At 35.3% G+C, this 21410-nt stretch overlaps 1 long non-coding RNA gene across 1 annotated transcript; it reads right to left on the bottom strand.

The window, feature by feature from the left end:
- Positions 1 to 1782: 1782 nt before the first annotated feature.
- LOC118660711 lies at positions 1783 to 19250 on the bottom strand. The gene is made up of 3 exons (XR_004969016.1): positions 19142 to 19250; positions 9355 to 9410; positions 1783 to 1832 (listed from the first exon to the last, which is right to left on the bottom strand). It is a non-coding gene; the product is annotated as an uncharacterized LOC118660711 (long non-coding RNA).
- Positions 19251 to 21410: the final 2160 nt, after the last annotated feature.

Raw genomic sequence — 21410 nt, 5'->3', positions numbered from 1 at the left:
GCAGACACACACACACACACACACACACACACAGGACGCCTGCACCGAGCCTCTGCTGCCAGACCATGGCCATCAGTAGGACATTCACTGAGGGCTCCCGGACTGTGAGAGGGGCAGGCTGAACTGAGGGAACCCCACCCCTCAGTGCACGAATTTCGTGCACCGGACCTCTAGTATATATATATATAAAAGCCTAAGCGACCGGATGACCAAATGACCAAACGACTGGTCAACCGGTTGCTATTATGCACACTGACCACCAGGGGACAGATGCTCAATGCCCACAACCAGGCTCCCTCCTGTCTGGATCAGGCCTGAGGGGACCAGGCTGAAACCAGCTACCAACATCCCCGAGGGGTCCCAGATTGGGAGAGGGTGCAGGCCAGGCTGAGGGGCCCCACCAGTGCATGAATCTGTGCACTGGGCCTCTAGTATTTAATATATTGCTTTATAGATGGCCCATCATTGTACATTCAATTTCTTCTGATCGAATGGATTTACAAAAATACCTTAAATATAAAAAGAGGCAGGAAGATTAGGTTTAATATTCTATTTTTTAAATCTTACTTGTAATTTATTTGAGGTCAGAGACTGAAGCCTATATACAGAGAATTCCTTTTTGCAAATTATATCTTTTCTGACATTTAATGACATTTTTCTTTAGTTTATGCACATAAGTGTACATCCCACATGGATTATTATTATTTTAATGTTTTCTGGTCTATAAAATTTTCATTTCAAAAACTATTTTGGTATATTTATTTAGTTTTAGAGATATTGTTTCACATTTAATTTAAACCTGAAAGTAAATAGCATCTGTATTTATCACAAGCCACTTTATATTATGCTGAAATATTTATCTTCATGTATAAATTTTTTTTTTTATTGTTGTTCTCCATAATGGGCAAGTCTATGCCTTTTTATGTTGTTGCTATAGAAGACTAACAATTTGATTAAATATACAATTCTAGAATCCCAATTTCCCTATTAACATTGTTTGAGCAATTCTTAATTTTCAGCTTTAAGATAACAAGTTTAAGGCCAGTCTGCTTTTTATCCTCTGCTGGTACCTTTCTTCCAATCTCAGGCAATTTTGATTTCTTTCTTAATATTAAAATACTAGGGCACAGTGCACGAATCCGTGCACCTTGAAAGGAACTGTGGGCCATAAGGCAATGGTGGGCACAAGGGTGGGGCTCGGCCCACCCTCCATGCCCCCACCTGGCCCCTTCTGCTGCAGCCCCTGGTCCCCTGTCTGCTGGCAGCCCCGCTCTTGCCACTGCCACTCCCACACACTGACAGTGCCAGCCCCGCTTGCACCCACTGACAGTGTGGAGCAATTGGGGCTCGAGCCAGAAGTGGGTGTGAACAAGACCGGCACCATCAGTGGGTGTGAGTGGTGGCTGCTGCCCTGATCGCTCCTCAGGAGCAGGGGGAGGTGGAGAGCCCTCAGGCGCAATCAGGGCTAGCAACCACCACTTGCACCCCCTGACAGTGCTGAGCTTTTGAGGCTAGTGCTGGGCACCGGCAGTGGGTGCAAGTGGTGGCTCTAACACCAGCTACGGGTGCGAGCGGGGCTGGTGCCAGCAGCAGGTGTGAACACTGGATAGGATCACAGCGTGTGGGAGCAAAGACTTTTTAGTAACTACAAGAGGCTCTTCCCGATGACAGCGACCGGCGCCCCGCCTTGGTCTGGCACCCCCGCTCACCTGCTCCACCATCCCACTGCGGCTGACGCCCGCCATGTTCCACACGCACCTCCTGGTGGTCAGTGCACATCATAGCAACCAGTTGTTCAGTTGTTCCGCTGTTCAGTCTATTTGCATATTAGCCTGTTATTATATAGGATAAACTTTTGGTTTGGGTAAGCAACCTGAATATCTTTCATTAGTTTTGCTTAAAATATGTTGCTTTAAAAAATATTGTTCCTTCCTAACTGAAATAAAGCTTGCATTCTTATGAAATGTCATGACAGTATCTAAAAATCTGAAATATAATTAGTGATGTCTCTTCTAAAGCTTAGAATATTTTATTTTATGTTTCTTTATTTTTTTCCTGGCATATGCAGTTTTATTTTCCTTCTCAGTAAGAAAAAAATAATTTCTTTAAGCATCAGGGATCTCCTTTTGATATGTTTAATTTTACTTTCATTGTTTTCACTCATCCTTTTTATCTGCATTTTGAATGACATTAAATATCATTTTATAATAATTTAATATACCACTATGTCAACTCTAACTTTATGAGGCTGATTTTAATTGTTTCACAATTTAGTGTTTTGCATTCTTACTTTTTTCACCTATCTTACTATTCATGACAGGTTTTCTTGTTCTAGTTTATTTTTTAAATTCATAATAGGACAGTATTAATTCTAAAAGTAAATTTATGTTATTGTTGTTCTTTGCTATTTATTCATTCTTGAAAAAGGAAGAGTTTTATCTTAACTGCAAATTTTCCAAGCAAATATTGGCTTACATTGATTCTACTTATTAGTCCTCCTTATTGCTGTTACATATCCTTCCTTTAACAACAAAAAAACAGAATATTAATATGAGTAGCCCTATCCCACTTTAGATCTTATAACAGCATTAAATCAGTTTATGTTTATTATTCACTGTTGGGGGTTTTCCTTTACCTTCATTTCCAGTTACCATTCTAAATTAAGGGTATCTGGAAACCTGAATCATATCAGTCATTTCAGCTTTCTCCCAATCTGTTTCTTTGTGTCCAATTATTTCTGAAAGGTTTTTGTGTGGGTTTTTAATGGAAGGAGGAAGAGTGAATGAATACTTACCTTTCACCACATGTGCGTATGTAGGTAAAAAGTGGGGATGAATGGCCAGGGTTTGGTTGTAAAAGACTGAAAGTCTTTGAACCAAAGGCAAACGCAAGGTAGAATGGATTGAATACCTTTTGTCTTCTTTCTGGATCACAGGTCTATTTTGTTTCACCTGGAAATCCATGAGTAAGTCACACTTTGTATCACAGAATTTAACCTCCTGGAATTTAAAGCTACCGGAATAATCTGACCCTATTCTGGTGATGGGCTCTGGCAGCCTTTGTTTGGGGTAGTTATGCAAGAGCCCACATCTCTTTTTGTTTTTGTAGGCATTTTGGTTCAAATTTAGAAGTTGCATCAGGCTGGCGGCCAGATATCAATTTAAATTGAGCTCTCAATATTGCTTTTTAAATCTGAAACCTAATAAAAATACAAGTTCCATATTCAATATTAAGCATAACAATTTTAAATGTTAATACAAAAACATTTAGGGGAATTTTCCTCATAAATCACAAGAGTATAATATAGTGAATCCATTGTATTATTTGATCTAGATATCTGTTTTACTTAGATCAGCTTTTCAGAGGTAATGAATAAGCTTATCATTGTTGTCTCATCTTCCCCATAATCTTTTATGGGACTGAGTAAGAAGCTTGACAGAAATATGCTACGGTTGAAGGAGTAAATTGACTTTTTGTTACAATAGTGTTATTAATTAATTCTGCATGGAAACCTCTTTGCTTTGCTTTTTAGAATATTCAAATAATGGTACATAACACATTCTATTATGTTTTCCTTTTGTTCAGCAAAAGTTATAAATATTACAATTTGTTTGGTTAAGATTCATTTTTAAATGTTTGCCTAGAACTACAAAAAGCAAATGAAACCGACTTCAGAGCTATCAACCCCCCTCACCCCTCCTTTTACAGAACCCTGCAAAAACCTTTTATAAAGCCTATAAAGTATATAAACGATTAAATGATTTAACAATAATTTTCCAGGCTTTTGAAAACTAAAAACCAGTAAATCAAAGAAACAGAAAAACAAAACAAAAAATACAGTTCTTAGGAAATAAAGAACCACAGCAATAACTGATTTATAGCTAACTAATTTTTATTGCACTTATATTTTATAAATAATAAGGATTTGAAATACAGCATAATGTTACTTGACCACATAAAAAGAAGATAAATGCATTAAAGAACACCTGACTTAATTATTAATAGAATATTTAATAAAGTTCTGAATCTAGAGAACATCACATTATTAAAATATTTAATCTGTCTTTAGATGAAATGATTATTGCAGAACATTAGGCATGCACAAAATGCAAAATAGCTACTTTTATTCAAGTGTTAATACTTTTATTAACAGAAATGGCAGTTTTAAAAAATGAGTAAGACTTAAACATTCGCCTTCACATTGTCCTTTTGTTCTTTTAAAACTATTGATGGTTGAGAGTTGGCCTATGAACCATGAGGTCATGGTTCAATTCCTGGTTGGGCACATGCCCAGGTTGTGGGCTCGATCCCCAGTGTGGGGCATGCAGGAGGCAGCCAATCAATGATTCTCTCTCATCATTGATGTTTCTCTCTCTCTCTCCCTCTCCCTTCCTCTCTGATATCAATAAAAATGTAAAAAAAAAAAAAAACTATTGGTGACCAGGCTGGGAAGGGAATAACTTCTCAAGGAAATAAGTGAAGAATGACATATGTGTAGTTTACCTACTTTATTTGCCTTTCCAAGAAATCCTTTCTCCACTCATATCTTGTCATCAGGATGATTGTTTCATTCATTGTCATCAACTAACCCACTACACTTAGCCATTTTTTTGTCTGTGAAGTCTTAAATTTCTTTTATTCAAAAATGTGTATTTTTTTAAGAGAAATCCATGTGTGTGTGTTAATGCATTTTGTAAAATTTGTTATACAGTGCATCTGATTTAATTGTTTAGTTCCACCTAATTATTTTTTTTAATTTTATTTATTTATTGATTTGAGAGAGGGAAGGAGAGAGAAAACAACATTGATTTTTTTGTACCATGTATCTATGCATTCATTGGTTGATTCTTTTTTGAAAATATATTTTGATTGATTTCAGAGAGGAAGGGAGAGGGAGAGAGAGATAGAAACATCAGTGATGAGAGAGAGTCATTGATGGGCTGCCTCCTGCACACCCCCTATTATGGAGTGAGCCTGTAACCCAGGCATGTGCCCTTGACCGGAATTGAAGCCAGGAACCTTCAGTCCATAGGCCGACACTCAATCCACTGAGCCAAACCAGGTAGGGTTCATTGGTTGATTCTTGTATGTACCCTGACTGCGAATCAAACCTGCAACTTGGTGTATCAGGACGATGCTCAAACCAACTGAGCTATGTGGCCAGGCTCCTAATTAAAATTTAAATATTTTAAATAATTATGGAATATAAGATGTAGCAAGTAAAAGTTTATATCCATAATTGCTAATGTTTTAATATATAATTTAAAAGATATCTATCTTTTTGTATTTCATATTATCATTTTTCTGAATATCTTAAAAAGCAAGTGAAATATTTAAAGTTATCATGAGATTTTCATGTATATCAGTCGCCCTAAAAGATTGAACACTAGATTATTAGGTGTTCTGTTATAGTTTAAATATATCTTATGCCGAACTAATGAGACAGTCTTCAGTCTCTCCTTAAGATTGACACAAATATTATTACAGTTTTTTTAAAGAGTTAGCTATTTTAAGTCTATCTGTGGTAGGCTGAATAATGGCTCCCCAAAAGATATCCAAGTGCTGATCCCTAGAAGCTAAGATACCTCGCAGGAGAGAAAAAGCATTTTACAGTTAAAGTCGTGTGCCACATATCTCATTTTGGTCAGCGTCGGACTGCATATATGATGGTAGTCCCAGAGTTTTATGATGGAGCTGAAAAATTCTTATGTTCTAGTGACACGATAGCTTTCATAACATCACAATGCAAAGCATTACTCACATTTTTGTGACGCTGCTGATGTAAACAAGCCCATTCTGCCAATCATTATAGAAGTATAGTGCATACAATTTCATACAAAACATAATACTTATAATGATAATAAGCAATTATATTACTGGCTTATGTTTTTACTATACTATACTTTTTATCGTAGAATGAACTTTTTCTTTTCATTTAAAAAAAGTTTGCTAGTAAACAGTATGCCATGCTAGCTGGCAGCAGCCTCCTGCATCTCATGTTTTACAGCATCTCTTGATTGCATCATTTTCTCTTGTGCTTGATCTCTTGTTGCTTTGTACAGTAACATGCTGTACATCCTTGTACGCTAGTAGCAATAAGCTATAGCATATAGCCTAGGCTTGTGGAATGTACAAATCTAGGTGTAGGTATGTACACACAATGATGCACACACAATCTCTCCTAAGCATGAATTTCTCACAATATATCCCCATAGTCAAGGATCTTCACTTGGGACATTATCCCTGACTAATACACTTTCTTTCTTTTCTGCCTATCTTACTCTGATTCTCTAGGGATACATTTAGAACCTACCTAGATATCCAGAATATCAAGGATTTTATTCAAATATATATCCTCCAAAATGTGCAGAGTAGACTGGCTGGCTAGAGACCCAAGGTAGAGTTGATGTTGAAGCTGGAATCGGAAGGCAATCTGCTGACAGAATTCTCTCTTTCTTGGGGAATTTTCTTAAAGTGTTCAACTGATGAACTATTTGAATAAAGTCCACACACATGTTAGATCACGTGCTTTCCTCAATTACTGACTTAAATGTTTAAAAGAACTTTAAAGAAACTTAAAATCATTTTAATAATATGTTCAATGTAACATCCAGATGTGTTCAACCAAATATCTGGTATCATGGTCTAGCCAAGTTGAAACATAAAATTAAGCATCACAGAAGGCAATTTAATAAAAGAGAGATTGAAAGGACCACGAACAGCCCTAGCCAGTTTGGCTAAGTGAATAGAGAGTTGGCCTGTGGGCTGAAGGTTCCTGGGTTTGATTCGGGTAAGGGCACACACATGCCTGGGTTGTGAGCTCAGTCCCCAGTGGGAGACATGTAGGAGGCAGCCGATCAATGATTCTCTCTCGTCATTGATGTTTCTCTCTCTCTCTCTCTCCCTCAACCTTCTTCTCTGAAATCAATAAAAACATATTTTTTTAAAAAAAGAAAAGACCACAAACAAAGGAATGATGGCAGCCATCAGAGGCTATAAGTGGCAAAGGACTGATTTTTGGGAAGAGAATTTTAGCCATTCTCTTGATTTCAGCCCAGTGATACTGATTTGTGCTAATGTAAGTCATGTCTCTGAAAGTAATTATTTCCAGATAGTTGGAACTAGGGCTCAGTGTAGAAAAGACAGATGCATGGCCAATTAATAATCTAGTTGTCATGCACACAATGTAAAGGAATTATTAAAAATCCCATTTATCATAAAGTAAATTTATAATGATATTAGAAAGAGAAATATCTTTTAAAATCTGATTTTAAATTATTTCGCAATGAAGTAAATTCAGTTTTTAAAATTATTATTTATTTTGATTTTGTAACTCATTGCTCTGTAAACAAAATGATGGCAAGCACTTGCTCTGTTGGGTTTACTAATGTGTCTTTACCAAGCATCTAACAATGCTTGTCACATTAAAAATATAAAAATTATAACTATTTGTTAAATAAACAAATGAATCATATTCACGTTTTAATTATAATATATTTATGGCACTTTAAAAAAACTTTAAAAATAAAATGTTCTTTGTGTATTCTATGTGAGGAAAACTCTTAGCTTTTCTTTTAGATTGTATAATATAAGTAAACCTATTTATGTATATATTAAAATAATATTTTAATACTACATTTATAATTTGTGAGTTATAAATGTATGTAATATAATTATCAAATAAATTTTAGCCCACAAGTGCTGATGTAAATTGTTTTTAAAACAACTTATATTATTTAAGTTTGTGATAGCAATTGTTTTAAAAAATATTTCTAACTCATCATTTTTAATGTATACATACTTCATAGCTAAGTGTAAATGAAGAGATTTGTATTTTTGCTTCTTACTCTTAAAATTCATTAATACAAAATTAATTAAATTATACCAAGTAAAAGAATTACTAGATTCCAAATTAAAACATTTCCTTTGAAATTAGAATTACATGGATTTAATAAAAGTATTAATGCCTTTAAATGTTTCCTAAATTGTTACATAGAAAATCATTGGAAACCACTTAAATTTAAAATATATTTTTATTTGATAAATTTGTTTCTCTCTCACTAATATCCTCTTCAGTAATGTAGATTTTAATTTGCATGATTTATCACACTTTAACATTTATTTGCATAATTCATGAACGTTCTGCTGTGATGCTCATTCTGATTTCTGAAAAATGTGTTGAATTTTTCATATTATGTGGGTAAGAAAGGATGAGAAGGGCAATGTATCAGTTTCCTGTGGCTGCTGCAGCAAATTTTGGTTGATTAAATAAAAGAATTATTGGTAATTTGTAATTTTATAGAAATGAAGTTATTATTTTAGAGTAATAAGAAATCTAAATTATATGTTTTAAAGACCACATCAATAGTTAAGAATTTATTTGTATTTATATATACTAACAAAAATTTTTCAAAATTGAAATAGGAAAAGAACTATTCACAATATCATTAAGCATACTGAACTTAGGAATAAACTTAACATAATATGCACAAGTTGTGTACATTGAAACAAAAAAATATTCCCGGGAGAATATAAAGTTGAATCTAAGTAGTAGAGAAATATACCGTTTACATAGGTTGGAATATTCAATATAGTTAAGATGTTAATTTTTCACAAATTTATCTATAGATTCAATCAAAATTCTAATAGGCTTTTTGTATACATTGCCAAATTGTTCATAAATATGTATGGACACTTAATGGTCTTATAATAGACAAAACTTTTGAAAAATTACAATAAAGTTGGAGAACTTCAACTATTTGATTTCGAGATTTACTAGAGAGCTCCATTAATCAAGACAACATGGTATTGGCATAAGCATAGAAACATAGATCAATAGAAGAGAACTGAGAGTCTAGAAATAGGCTCAAATAGATGTGGTCAATTGATTTTTAGCAAGCATGCCAAGTTAGTTCAATAGAAAAAAATAGTCTTGTCAACAAATGGTGCTGGAGCAATGGGCTTATCCTATGTAAAGTATAAACAATACCTGACCTCATACTACACTCAATGGTTGCTTCAAAATATATCATAGGCCTAAATGTAACACAAAAATATAAATGAAACATGTTCACACAAAGACTTGGATTTAAAATTCCTAAGTTTTTATTCAAAATGGTAAAAACCTAGAAATAAACCAAATGGTAATTAATAGGTGACTGGGTAAAAAAAAAAATGTGGCATATATCTAAAGTTTAATACTATCCAACAATAAAAAATAAAAATAAAACTATTGATACATGCAACAACATGGCTGAATCTCAAAAACATTATGTTAAGTGAATTATTTCATACATAAAGTGTCTGTATTGTTAATGATTATGTCTGTGCCAAATTCTAGAAATAGCAACTTACAATGATAGCAAGCAGAGCAGGGTGTCTCCAAAGTGCAAGGGGAGGGAGAGAATTCACTGCAAAAAAGGGCAAAATAACTTTAAAAAGCGATGACATTTTTCTATAATGTAATTATGGTGGTGGTTACTGTATTTCATATATTTATCAAAATTTCACAGTTAAATTTGGGACTATTACATATACAGGGTAAAACTATTAAAAAAAATAAAACCATCTTAGAATCTTGCTGTAAATACTCAGATGCTTTAAAATTAGTTCTACAGTAAGTAACAGATACTTCTTATCTAAGAACAGCACAAATAGTGGGAAAATATAAAAGTAGAAGTCCCATCAAATAATTTTATGATGTTAGTAATATGCTGATGACAAATCAGATGAGAGTAGTATCTATCTATATATATAAAACCCTAATATGCAAATAGGCCGAACAGTGGAATAACCGAACAACAGGTCGCTATGATGTGTGCTGACCACCAGGGGGCGTGCGTGGAACATAGAAGGCGTCAGCAGCAGGCGGCAGACTGCGGAACATGGCGGTGTCTGCTGCAGTGAGATGGTAGAGCAGGTGAGTGGGGGCGCCAGACCAAGGTGGGGCACCGGTTGTTGTCATCAGGGCGAGCCTCTGGTGGTTACTGAAAATTCTTTGCTCCCACGCACCGCAGTCCTGCCTGGTGCTCACACCAGCTGATGGCACCAGCCCCTCTCGCACCCACTGCTGGCCCTGGCCCCAGTTGCTCAGTGCCATCAGCCGCGTCAGAGCATGGCAGCGGGAGCAGGAGCAGGGCTGCCAGCAGACAGGGGCCACAGTAGGAGGGGCTGGATGGGGGTGTGGAGGATAGGCAAGACCTGCCCCTGTGCCCACCACAGCCTTGTGGCCCACAGTTCCTTTCAAGGTCCCCTAGTAAGAATATAACATAAAAATCACAATCTTATATTACTCATAAACATATTTATAAACATTCTAAACAAATCAAATTTAAAAACTGTATTCAAAGAAAGGAGTCACACATCAATAACTTCTCTGATGTTGTTAAAAGATTGAAGAATTTATTAAATTAACAGATTAATTGAGAAAAACAAAATCAATTCAGTAGATAAAAACTACTTGATCTATTTCAATATTATTTCAAGATGATACTCACTAGAAGACATTAATAGACCAGAACTTTCTTAGCCTGATATTTGGTAACAAGAAAATTGTTGATAAAACATAATATTAAATTATAAAATTTTAGAAGAATTTGTTGTAGGACAGAAATAAGACATGCATTTCTCCAATTTCCACGCCATGTTAACTATTTCTATTCAACATTTTAACAAAAATTACAAGCAGGAAAAAAAGTACATTAGGTAAACATTTTAAAAATTGTAAGGAAAGCAACACAGCAATTAAAAAAAAATAACAGTTGTTTTTCAAATATAGCCCTAATATACTCTGCAGAGACCATATTTCAACGAATAAAATAGACAAAAAAGACCAAAAGTATAAGTCTCTATACTCAAAACAATATATCAACCAAAGATTTTGGAATGATGTTTATCTAAAGAAAAATTAAGAAAATAAATAAGTACCATCTAACATAAAATGGAACTACATCTTCAAAGAGTTGAAATAAAATAACTATCAATCTGGAAATGTATAACCAGTGAAAATACCCTTCAAAAATCTGTTGAAATAAATACATTTCAATTGAGAAAAGATATTAACAGCATACACATGCTAAAGCAAGTATAAAAGGATTTTCTTCAGGCAAAATGGAAATGGTAATAGATGAAAGCATTGATATGTACAAGAGATATAATTGAAAAGAGCAAATGTAATAAACCTAAATTAATATTAATATAAAACAAAATTAATAATATCCTAAGTGGTTTAAAATACATTTAAAATGTCAAAATAATCCAAAAAGAGAGCAGAGTAAATAAAGTTAAAGTGATTTAAGTTTTAATATTAGACATTAATAAGTTAAAAGTGTATCTCAAATACCTCTAAAATAGTACCACTACTGCATAAATCATTGCTCATTGAAGGGAAAACTTAATATGCTACAGTAATACCAATCCTTAGGATACATAGGTGCAGGAACTAAGGAGCAGCCCTCTTTACCATCACTACCAAAGTGCCTCAGAAAATTGAAAGAAGCAGGGGAAGACAAAACTTTCTCCCTCTCTATCAACTAGTCATTAGCTGTTGGCTACCCCTGGATGAAGGCGGACACCTGGGCAAAGCAGCTTCTTCGGGCTGAGGGCAAGTCCTGATGAATGACTCAAGTGTGAGCCTTTCATAGAGTTTTGATAGATGAAGAAATGAATACCTTGACACAAAGGTGATCTTGGCAGTACTCCACAGTTTCACTACAATGATTTAGGATCCAATACTGAAAATAATTTGATAGTTTATATATATAAAAAAAAAGGTCACAAAGGAGGGAATAAAAAAATGAATAGCCCTAACCAGTTTGGCTCAGTGGATAGAGTGTCGGACTGAAAGGTCCCAGTTTCGATTCTGGTCAAGGGCATGTACCTCGGTTGCAGGCACATCCCCAGTAGGAGGTGCGCAGGAGGCTGGTGATCGATGTTTCTCTCTCATCGATGTTTCTAACTCTCTATCCCTCTCCCTTCCTCTCTGTAAAAAAATCAATAAAATATATGTTTAAAAAAATAAATAGGTTGGACAGTAGAAACAAATAGCCAGAGGGTCGACTTAAACTTGAAAATATCCATTCTATTACATTGATATACTTGTTCAGTTCACTATCTGGCACCACTTCCATAAGCATAGCCAGACCAGCATCTACGCTCCTTGAGAATAATGGCCTTTCTTTTGTTGTTTACCAGTGGAATGCCAGTGCACAAAACACAGGCTGACACTTCTTAGTGCTCACTATTTGTGGAATAAATAAGTTGTAATTATAGTTCCTATCAAGATAAGAAATTCTGTGTCTTTTGACAGAAATTATAGACTTCTTGAGGACTAGAGGGAAGAAGGCCTAAGTTGTCCTTAATGAATGCCGTGACTGCCTCTGATACCCTGCATGGGGGTGACCTCTCTTGGAAGGTTTCCTGTCATGTGGGTGGGTGGGCCATTGTTCTCCCAGGTCCAAGGCATGCTTGCCAATGTACCAGGGTAATTTTTCTCCACGTTCTTCATCTTTCTGGTGTTCTTCAGGCTTTTTATCCTCCTTAAGATTGTCCATTGAGTTATAATTTAAATAGAATAAATTTAACCGTTTTTAGTAATGCATTTTTGTGTATTTTGACAGATGTGAAGGTCTGATAACAATCACCAAAATAAAGATATCAAGTATTTTCATCACCATGAGAAGTTTCCTCCTATTTCTTTAGTCAGTCCTCTTCCAACATTCTTGGTTTCTGGCAACCACTCATTGATTTCTGCCTTACAGATTTGCTTTAGCCAGAATGTTATAGAAATGGAACGATATCGTTTTAATATTTTTCATATTTGGCTCTTTGTATTTAACATGATACTTTTGAGATTCATCTATGTTGTTTCATATTCCGTAGTTACAATACTTTCTTTTCTTTGGGTCATTAACTTGTGCCCCATGTGACTTTTGCATTTTTTCAATAAACCATAAATATACACTGAGTGGCCAGATTATTATGACCACCTGACGTTTGTAGGCAAATTAGCTATAATTTTGCACTGAAGTTGCTAGAGGGCCAGACCATTATAAATAGGTAAGCAGGTTGTTTACCACGACAGAAGTGATTTTATTCTGAAGATATGGGTAAACAATGCAATTTAACAGCCTTTGAACGTGGGAAATATATATATCACCCAACAGATGTTTGGACATTTTAAAAAGTTTGAAAGTAGCAGTATTTTCTAGTCACACATCCTCAGAACCTATACTAAGGATTTTTAATCCTTCTCCCTACTCTTTTAAGTGATGACTTTTGTAAAATCACACTTAAGCTATATAGACTTTTTTAGATCTCTATTGTTGTACATTGTGTTAATCAGTCCTTTAACATTTCTTCTAGTTTGCTGCAAATTTTCATTACATCCTATAACATTTACTGAGAACCTACCAGATGAATAGCTCTGTGTGTTAGCCACTATAGGAACATAAACATGAGTAGGAGTCTACAGAAAAATTAAGTTGTCACAAATATCTAATTTTGGATTCTAATGTTTATAACTGGTTGAATTTAGACAAGTATTGTTTTCATATTCCTCTGACTAAGGCTCATCAAATATAAATGTTGCTAAAACCTTGTCAAGTGAATTATCTACATATTCTATTGTTAGATTAAAAACCCATCACAACAAGATAAAAACAAAAGCAAATAAAATTAATTATCTTGAAGAAAAATGTCAAAAGACATTAACTGAAGCTAATTCATAAGAAAGAGGTGAGATTTTTTTGGTGTTAGTAATCTGTAATTTTATTTGGAGTAACATTTCTTTGAGATTTATATTGAAATATTTTGAAATAACTCAAACACTAAAATAATGAATGCCTGATAAAAATAAATTAAATGCACTTGCTTACTGTATAAATCTCTCTGTGCACTGACTGCACAACCTCCTCTCTGTTTAGATCATGATTTGTTCATTCTTTTTACACATTGCTTTAACTGAATTGATTCATTGTTAACTAATTAACAATGTAATGAAGGGACCATTTGACAAATAGCATCTTTAGGTAAAATGACAAGAATATTTACATTTATTTTGTTTAAAATATTAACTAATTTACTATTTGTAGTATATTGAATATTTTAAGATCAGAAAAGTATTGTTATTCTCACTTAATATTGCAATTCCCTTCCTCAAGGCATCCCTAGTTCCCTAATAACTATGGATCATATCAGCAAATGCTTAGCATAATGTTCAAGATCCTCCAGTATCTGATTACTCATCTTATATGTCTCACACTTCTATTGACATAGGCAAAGGTGACCATGCTCTATTTTTATCAACTTTATTCCTAAATATTAAAGACACAATCAAATACTACAGTTGTCAGAATTCTGTTCCCAGGATTCTGTTAAGTCTAAATCCTTTTTTTGTTTTTAAAATGTAGGTGTCACATGTGTCTTTTTTTTTTTTTTTTTTGGAAGGGGTTGTCACATATGCGTTAGAATATTTCTAGGAGAAATAACTTAGTTCGAATTGTGTAGGTTCCAAGCATACCACGTTTTAAAAAAAAACATCAATGAGAAAGAAATAAATGTTAATGGAAAACATAAAGTAGCATAAAATTCAAATGCCTTAGTATGAAATTCTAACTTCATAATAAGAATAATGTAACACCTATAAAAATGTTATTCTGATTTTTAAAATATAAATATTTCCACTTAGGGAATTTCCCTCTTCTTTCTCTATTTTAGATAAATAATGTCTTCAGTTTTTTTGCCACTCTTTGTTCGATTACTATCTGTCAGGAAAAGATTTAAACAGAAAACTAATTTTCAATATTGAAAGGAGATGAAATCTATTCTTTTTATTGGCTTGTGGTATTTAGGACCTAGCTTTCCACACATTACAATTATGTAATGTCATACCTTTCCTTAGGGCCCTCATTATTCAAAGTATATTCCAGTTAAAAGAGAACACATTGATCTGATAGAAGACAAAAATAATAAAGCCAATGATATGCATAGTATAGAAAAGGACCTTTTATTATAAATCTAGAATACTTCATATTACATATCTATAAATATTCTGACTCTATACTACCACCACAAAATATAACATAGAATGGCAACATATCTTTAGCAAATAATTTTAGAATAAACCACATACCAAAACAATGTGATAAATTGTCTCCTTGGAAAAATAAACATGCTCCTGGAAGCCTGACTTGTGCATGCTTTATTTTAGAGTTTTAAAGGAAAATGAAAAACAGCTCCTCTGAAATGACCATCCTGTTGTGTGTAATCTAGGGTACACATCATGTATGTTTTCAGCCTTCCTATTAAGGGGTTCAACATACTGTGTTCTTTCAAGGCTTCAGTCACTGCATTTAGCACCCTGCCTTTCAGACTTGGCTACAGTGTGCAAAATATCATTCACACTAACAAAAACAACTAGATCCCTTCTCCCTGGGACATACATGAGATGAGGTGTCTTGAGTTAACACAGGGTACAAACATTACACATGTTTGTCTTTCAGCTTGAGTCACTAGTTTGAAAATCCCCCATTCTCTTTGGCAACATTTTTGAATTTCGATGTGCAGTAAAATCATGAGTCTATATAGAATGTCAGAAAAAGGTGTGGGGGCCGTGCCCCACTAAACAATGTTGGATTTGGCAGGGATTTACACTGCTTCTGGAGTCCAGGTCCTCCTGGGACTCTCAGAAGCTATTTTTTCAATGGTCTGGGTCAGAAGAGAGGTAGGATAGAAGACTCCAAGTTCCTAAACTCCATTATTCTGCTGAGTATCACTGAATATTATGAAATAAAGAAACATGTCCGAAATCTGAAGGTTTCTTTACAATGTACATAACCTCTGACATTAATTTCTAAAGAAGAGAAAGAAAATGCTTGGCCTCGTTTATGGGATTCTTTCTCCAGTGGAAAGAGAAAAAACTCACAAGGTTGTAAGGGATTCATGATATCTATTGAAGATTTCATTCTGGGCACATATCTTGCAAATACTAATAAAATATTTGTACTATATCTGGATTCAAGAAGGGCATGGAGGGTGAAATAAGGAAAACATAGAGAAAAGATAAAAAAAAAAAAGTTGTTTTCCCACCATATTACAATATCTTCTCAGGTCAATGTCTATTTTTTAATAACAGCTTTACTGACATAATTCATAAAGCACATAATTCATCTAAAGTGTACAGTTCAGTTTTTAATATAGTCACAAGTACGTGCAACCATCACCACAGTCAACTTTAGAACATTTTCAGCACCTCACAAAGAAATCCATGCCTTTTACTATCACTTTTAGCCATTATTCCCCAGCCCTAAACAACACCCAACTATTTCTTGTCTCCATAGATCTGTCCCTTAGAGAGGTTTCATATAAATGGAAGCATATAATATGTGATTTGGGAGTAACAATCTTCTTCCACTTAGTTAATGTTTTCAAGGTCCATTTATGTTGTAGCATGCATCATTACTTCATTCCCATTTCTTTTTTATGACTAAATCATATTGCAGTGTATGGATACCACATTTGTTTATCCATTCATGAATTGATAGACATTTGGGTTATTTCAACCTTTTGTCTATTATGAATCATGCTGCTATAAACAGTCATGTGGATATATACTTTCATTTCTTGGGTATTTGCCTAACAGTGGCATTGCTATGTCATATGTGAACTTTATGTTAAACTAGTTAAGGAACTTCCAGGCTGTTTTCCATAGTGGCTGCATCATTTTACATTTACTCTAGCAGTGTATAAAGGTTCTGATTTCTCCACATCCTTGCCAACATCTGTTATTATCAAACTTTTTTATTACAATAATTCTAGTGTATATAAAGAGGTATTCCACTGTGGTTTTGATTTGCATTCCCATCATGTCTAATGATGCTGAGTATCTTTGCATGTATTCATTGGGAATTTGTAAATCTTCTTTGAAGAAATGTTTTTTCTTTGTCTTTTTATTATTGAGTTGGAGCTGTTCTTCATATATTCTAGGTACTAGTCCCTTATTAACTATTAATTTGAAAATGTTTTCCCACTTTATGGATCTTTTCACTTTCTTGGTGGTGTGCTTTGAAACAATTATTTTAATTTTGATAAAATTCAATGTATGTATTGTTCATTTTGTTGCTCATGCTTTTGGTGTCATATTTAAGAATCTATTGCTAAACCCTAGGTCATGAAAGTTAACTCCCTTGTTTTCCTCTGAAAGTTAGGTCTTTGGCCCATTATATGTAAGTTTTTCATATGGTAAGAGGAAAGGGTCCAATTTTATCATTGTCCATGTGGAAATTCAGTTGTCTTAGCTTCATTTGTTAATAACATTGTTCTTTACCCATGTTCTGGTTTTGGTATCCTTGTCAAAAAATCAGTTGGCAAGAGATACATGAGTTTGTTTTTTGGATTCTCAGTTGTATTCTGTTGATTAATATGGTTACTAGAGGCCCAGTGCCTGAATTCGTGCACAAGTGGCGGCTGACCAGCCCATCCCCCCCCGCCCAGATCGGGGCTGATCGGGGGTGGGGCTGGCTGGGGGGAGGGGCTGTGGGTGGTTAATCAGCTGGCCCTGCCCCCTGGTGGAACTCCCCGTTGAACTCCTGGTCGAGGGGACAATTTGCATATTAGCCTTTTATTATATAGGACTGGTGGCCCGGTGCACGAAATTCATGCATGGGGGGGTTTCCCTCAGCCTGGCCTCCACCCACTCCAATCTGGGACCCCTTGGGGGATGTCCGACTGCTGGTTTATGCCCGATCCCACAGGTCCCACAATCTGGGACTGCTGGCTTCTAACCGCTCACCTGCCAGATTGCCCTAACTGCCCCCCCGCCAGCCTTCTCTCCCCCAACTGCCCCCCCCCCGCCAACCTGATTGCCCCCAACTGCCCCCGTGCCAGCCAGCTCACTCCTAATTGCCCCTCATTCTGGCCTGTTCACTCTCAATCCCCCCCCCCCCCCCCCCCCGCACTGGCCTGATCACCTCCAACTTCCCTCCCCTCCTGGCCTGATTGCCCCTAACCACCTCTGCCTCGTCCCCACTGCCATGGCTTTGTCGGAAGGTCTCCCTGTCTAATTAGCATATTACCCTTTTATTAGTATAGATACTTAAATGCCCCTGGACTCCTAGCATAAGCTTGTATTTTCTTACAAGATCTGTAATGGACATTTGGTAAGTGACCTATTTGATGGTAGGCAAAGAGTAAATTTTGGTCCTGAATATGGCAAACTACACATCAAAAAATAAAGTTCTTTGTGATCCATGAACGAACAGGGAGCTACACAGACCTGACAAGCCTAGTGACCGAAAGTAACCACACAGGATGGTCTGAACATTAACTCCTAACTGGGCATGGGCATGGTGGGTAGTCATATACCAGGCCTATGGCTTCCTTAGTAAAAGGTTAATCTGCACCTTAAATGAGCCCTGTATATTATTCTTGTGCATCTTAGAAAGCATCCCTTTTAAATGTCACAACTGTTTTATCTTCCAGACTCTTTGAAAACAGACCACTGGCAATATAACAGGATGACAGAAACTTTGTGTTGTTATCTTGTTGGCCACATTCTATCTGTTATCTGTAATTGATAAATGTTAACTATGTTGTGCTCACCAATGTGGAAGAAGTATACATCTCTCCATTTTCCTTTTCAATGCATCTTAGAGATTTACCTGCTTTGCTTTCTCCTGGCTCCTTAATCTACCATCGAAAGTAACCATCCTTACCTTTTCTCTATTGATTCAAAATGTGCAAAATGAACTGCAAAACTGCCTTTCTCCACTGAGATCTTATTTCTGGGCATGTCCTTAAAATTTTGGCTCAAATAAATTAGTATTAAGGCTTCCTCTGGTTTGAGATATTTCTTTTGTTGATAGACCTATGATGATATCTGTTTAAAAATGCCTCAGATTTTCTTGCTCAATCTTTTGTATTAAATAATGTTATATTCATGGCATAACTGAAGGTTGCAGTTTCCTATTCAAGGGTTTCATAATTTAATAGAGGGCATGAACAAAATAGTATATTTTTTTTACAAAGTGAATTAAAGTACAAGAGATATTAATGTATTATAAACACACCTAATTTAACAACAACAAAAATATTGTTTAATGGTTCCATTCTAGTAAAATAAAATTCTGTTAGTTCCAAAGCTTACCTTTTGCCTTCTACTTCTGTTAAGATGCCCTTTTCCATTGATCTTAATCCTTTTATAGTCTTTCTTCTTTTCCCTCGAGATTTGACTATGCAAGTTTTTATGCTCACACAGTTTTAACTGCATTCTCGAGGTTAATTATTCCCCAAAGAACATCTCTAATCTTGTCCTTTCTATCTCCCTTCAGTCCACCAATCTAATTACATAGAGTGTTGTGTTCCAGAAAAATACTGACAGATCATTTTCCCAGTCAAGTTTCTCAACTATTAAAATGAATCTCACCCCTCACTTTCATTTCCTCAAACTATTGACTCTAGTGCTGAATTTAGCACAGCCTCTAAAATGAAAGTGTGCTAATGATTCCAGGGAACTATAAAACATGAAAATTACAAATATTTCAATACACTGCCACGAAAACATAATAAGTACTCAGTGTATTACCACTTGACAAATAGTTTCAGACTTTTAGGGTTTCTTATGAAGCTAAGATTGGTAGTTTGAAGAACTGTAATAGAAAACATGTATCTTTCTAATTTATTTTCAAGATACACAAATCATCAAGAAGAAATCTATTTCTAAGATGCTGATTCTGAAATATGTTCCTAGTGTATTTTGAGAGAGTAGAATATGTTCCTCTTTGCTGGTTATCTTATTTGTAATCTTATCTTTGGCATTATAGCTTCCTTTACACAAAATATATTTATCAAGCAGAGTATTGACTGTAACGTTAGCTCTTATAAAAAATATCCAAAGAGATTCCAATAGTTGCTTTCTGTTGTCTTTTCTTTTGTTGATGTTTTGGTAGACTTTATTCTGGGCTGAGGTCATGCATCCCTTTTCAAGGGTTCCAGCTCACCCCTACCCCCAACTAAATCCCAAACAGAAATATTTACAAATTATGCGTTAGGGTTCTTGAAATGAGTTCCAATTAAAAGTTCTTTAGCCATGAGATTACCCATTTTCTCTAGCAAAGAAATCCTTAATACAAAAATTAAATATTTTTCAATTAATCTATGATTTAAAATGGCACCAGAAAGGATGAATAATAAGTATATGGAGTTACACTGAGAGTTGTGAGTGTCAATTCTACATTTGCTGACCATATGGATTTGAAAATATTCCCCATAGTCTGGACATTACATTTTCATTAAAATCAATAGAATAAAAGCATAACATTAAAAGGTTATTTTTAAAGAATAAATGTGATAATGCCTATAAAATGATCATCTAGCCTTTATTGAGTTTTAGTATCAGTAATGAAAATTTCAGTTACCTTAACATGTGATGGATATTGTTTTTAGAAGTTATAATTTATTTCATGTTACTCTCACAATAAAAAAAAAAATGTTAGTGAAGTTATACAATACAAAGTTGAGGTAAAGTTATTCAGCTAGTAATATGTGTGCTGAAAGAGATAATATAAAATTTTCCAGTACATGAGATACAATATCTAAATGTACTTCACTTTAAGCTAAATAAAATTTTAAAACAATTTCTGGAAAATTATTCATAAAAATAATTCAAGAAAATTGGTGATGTTATTAAACTATTATACTACACATTTCTGTTGGTAACAATGTCAGCAATGTCAATATGAAAAGCTATCCTATCTAATAAAAGAGAAACATGGTAATTGGCGTACGACCGCTACCCTTCCCATTGGCTAATCAGGGCAATATGCAAATTAACTGCCAGCCAAGATGGCGGCCGGCAACCTGGCAGCTTGAAACTAACATGAGGCTTGCTTGCTTCAGTGACGGAGGACTCCAACGTTCCCTGCCTGCCGCTGCAGGCCTCTGAGCTGCAACTCTAAGCAACTATGTAACAAATATAGAAGCTAAACAAAACCCCAGAAACCTGCTTTAGTCCCGGGCTTCAGCCAGAAGAATCACAACATTGTAAGCAAAGGCCAGAAACCTACTTTCAGCAGCAGAGGCCTAAGAGCTGGAGCCAAGCCTTAAAGCTAAAGCTGGCCCAGAATAAAAAAAAAAAAAAAGGATAAAAAGGAGTGGTTGGGAGCTTCAGTCACCCCCAGCCTGAAAACAACTCTCAACCCCTCACCCAGACTGGCCAGGCACCCCAGTGGGGACCCCCACCCTGAAGGATGTGTGACCAGCTACAAACAGCCATCATCCCCTCACCCAGGCTGGCCAGGCACCTCAGTGGGGACCCCCACCCTGATCCAGGACACCCTTCAGGGCAAACCAGCTGGCACCCACCCGTGCACCAGGCCTCTACCCTATATAGTAAAAGGGTAATATGCCTCCCAGCA

This window comes from Myotis myotis, unplaced genomic scaffold (assembly GCF_014108235.1).
Source record: "Myotis myotis isolate mMyoMyo1 unplaced genomic scaffold, mMyoMyo1.p scaffold_m19_p_7, whole genome shotgun sequence".
Lineage (NCBI taxonomy): Eukaryota > Metazoa > Chordata > Mammalia > Chiroptera > Vespertilionidae > Myotis > Myotis myotis.
This window is presented reverse-complemented; position numbering and strand designations above follow the sequence as displayed.